Below are 3,027 nucleotides of genomic sequence, written 5' to 3'. Positions count from 1 at the left end.
CCTATAGGTACTTGGATCATTCTTCTCACATATTTTTTTAAGTGGAATTTGTTGAGCACTTACTATGTGCTGAGCACTGCCCTGAGCATTGGAGTAGACACAAGATAATAAGGTTGGACACAGTGTCCGTCCCACTTGGAGCTCACGGCCTAAATTGGAGGGAGAAGGATTGAATCCCCACTTTACAGAGAGACACAGAGAAGTTACCCCTCTCAGGGTCACACCTGGAGAGTTTCCAGTACTCTACCAGCCTCGGCTATGGAAGGGAGAGTCAAGCAGAGGCCTTCGCGTTCCATTCCTAGCTTGGGCAGTGGCTAGCGAGTGGAAGGCAATCTGCTATAAGTCAAAACTCACTTGTGCTGGGCAGCAGCGCCTGGGAGAGAGTCAAGGGTGGAGACCCAAGTTTACTGCGCGGAAAGCGGCAATGGTAAACCACTTCTGTATATTTACCAAAAAAACTCTATGGATACACTACCAGGATGATTGCAGATGGAGGTTAGGCATTTTGGGAGAGATATCTCCATGGCGTCGCTATGGGTCGGAGACAACTCGACAGAATAAGTACAGAGAAGTTAAATGACTTCAGGTGACTTTCCTGCTACCACGTTAGTACAATCACTCATCCTATCCCACCTAGATTACTGCATCAGCCTTCTTTCTGGACTCCCAAGCTACTGCCTCTCCCCACTTCAGTCCATACTTCACTCTGCTGCCCGGATTATCTTTCTCCAGAAACTTTCAGGGCATGTCACCCCGCTACCTAAAAAATCTCCAGTGATTGCCTATCCACTTCCGTATCAAACAAAAGCTCCTCACTATTGGCTTTAACGTTCTTCATCATCTTGCCCCCTCCTACCTCACTTCTCTTTCTCTCTTTCTACAGCCCTGCCCACACACTCTGCTCCTCTGGTGCTACCCGCCTCACTGTGTATCGATCTCGCCTATCTCGCCGCCGATCCCTGGCCCAAATCCTACCTCTGGCCTGGAATGCCCTCCCTCCTCAAAATCGCCTGACAATCTCTCTTCCCCTCTTCAAAGCCCTACTGAAGGCGCACCTCCTCCAAAAGGGCTTCCTGGACTAGGCCCCACTTTTCCTCAGCTTCCACTCCCTTCCATGTCACCCTGACTCACTCCCTTTGGTCTTTCCCCATCTCCTCTCCCCACAGCACTTACGTATATATGTATATATCTATAATTCTGTTTATATTGATGCCTGTTTACATGTTTGGATGTCTGTCTCCCCCTAAGACTGTGAGCCAGGTGTCGGCAGGGATTGTCTCTCTTTATTGCTGTATGGTACTTTCCAAGCACTTAGTACCATACTCTGCATACAGGAAGTGCTCAATAAATATGAATGAATGAAAGAGGCCACACAGCAGACAAGTGGTGGAGCCAGAGTTAGAATCCAGGTCTTCTGATTTGCAGGCCCATGGTCTTTCCACTAGACCAGGCTGTTTTTCCGTCTGTTGTTTGCTTTTATTGCATATGTTAAGCGTTTATTTTGAGCTAGGTACTGTACTTACCTCTGGGGAAGATACACACTAATCGGGGTAGACATGGTCGCTGTCCTGCATTGGGGTCATAGTCTTAATCCCCATTTTACAGATAAGGTAATTGAGGCTCAGAGAAGGGAAGCAACTTGCCCAAGGTCACACAGCAGATGAGAGGCAGAGCCGGGATTAAAACCCAGGTCCTTCTGCCCCCGAGGTCCATGCTCTATCCACTAGGCCATGCTGCTTCTTCAGATTGGCGGAGGCTCCAATCAGCTCTCCAAGGACTCTGAGCCTGGATGGATATTTTAGAGCACGGCCGCCCCACTTGTGTAGCGCAACCGGACGCTGCCTTTATTTATACGTTTAAAAATGTATTTTAAAAGTCCTCAATGGCTTTAGCAGACGTGCTCAAACCAAAATCGCCCCATGTTGTTGAGGATTTAAGCATTTAGCAGGCTTGGCAGAAGCAAAGAATGGTAACTGGACCTATTGTGAGGAGGGAAGACAAGAAAACAAGAACAAAATGGAAACAAAAACCAAGTCAGATTGAATGAGGTGTAAAATGATAGAACATGAGTGAAATTAAAGACTTCCAGTGGCTTAATGGTGTCAGAAAGCAGCAAATGAAGAGGCTTCTTAAGGCAAAATCCTAATTCCACCCCCTCAGGGCCAGCTATGCCATTAGTGTTCGAAAATTAATAGAGGCACTGGCCAGTCTACTCTTTCTCCCCTGTCTCCCTGCACCCTCCCTCCTAACATACCTATCATCTCCTAAGGCAGACCTGCCATTACACACAAATATGATCATTAGCACGGCAGGAGAATTTAGATATAAATATCTGTCAGCCTGTTAATGAAAGGGCTGATGAAGAACAAAAAACTAAGTAGTGCACCAGAAGAAATGTTGTCCCCAGGACATTAAAAATCCGGAGCTACGACATACGTGGCATAGAGCTATCCATACCAGCGCTGACATAATCTTGCCAGGAAATTTTCCCGCAGGCTCCAATTCCATTTGATATTGGAAACTTGGAATGGACACACAGCCAAACCTTGGAATGCTGAGGGAAGAGCCGACCATTGCCCTATGGCAGAATTTGGCCCAGATGAATAGGCTCTTCAGTTAATCAATCAGTGGTATTTATTGAGTGCTTATTCTGTGGAGAACACTGTACTAAACACCTGGGAGAGTATGACATGACAAAGTTGTTATAGCAGTTCATTCAATCATTCAGTTGTATTTATTGAGTGTTTACTCTGTACAGAACACTGTGTTTGAAAGAGTACAATATAACAATAAACAGACACGTTCCAGTTGTTATAACGGTCCTCAGCAAACTGCTTGGCCCATACCTAGAACACATTTTCTGCCGCATAAATCCTGTTCTTTTTTTTTTTTTTTTTCCATCCAGGAGATTGCTCCCGGGACTCCCAGGGACAGTGGGGAGGAATCGATTTACAAGGAAAAAAGTGAGCAGAAATAGCTAATGTCTAAAGGCTTCATAGAAGAGTGTTGCTTTTGCTGTATCTCTTT

The 3,027-nt window shown here is 46.0% G+C and overlaps 1 non-coding gene across 1 annotated transcript; it reads left to right on the top strand.

Annotated features, from left to right (window-relative positions):
- Positions 1-206: 206 nt before the first annotated feature.
- LOC119931958 lies at positions 207-344 on the top strand. Its single transcript, XR_005452252.1, has one exon. It is a non-coding gene; the product is annotated as a small nucleolar RNA SNORA7 (small nucleolar RNA).
- Positions 345-3,027: the final 2,683 nt, after the last annotated feature.

This window comes from Tachyglossus aculeatus, chromosome 8, assembly GCF_015852505.1.
Source record: "Tachyglossus aculeatus isolate mTacAcu1 chromosome 8, mTacAcu1.pri, whole genome shotgun sequence".
Lineage (NCBI taxonomy): Eukaryota > Metazoa > Chordata > Mammalia > Monotremata > Tachyglossidae > Tachyglossus > Tachyglossus aculeatus.
This window is presented reverse-complemented; position numbering and strand designations above follow the sequence as displayed.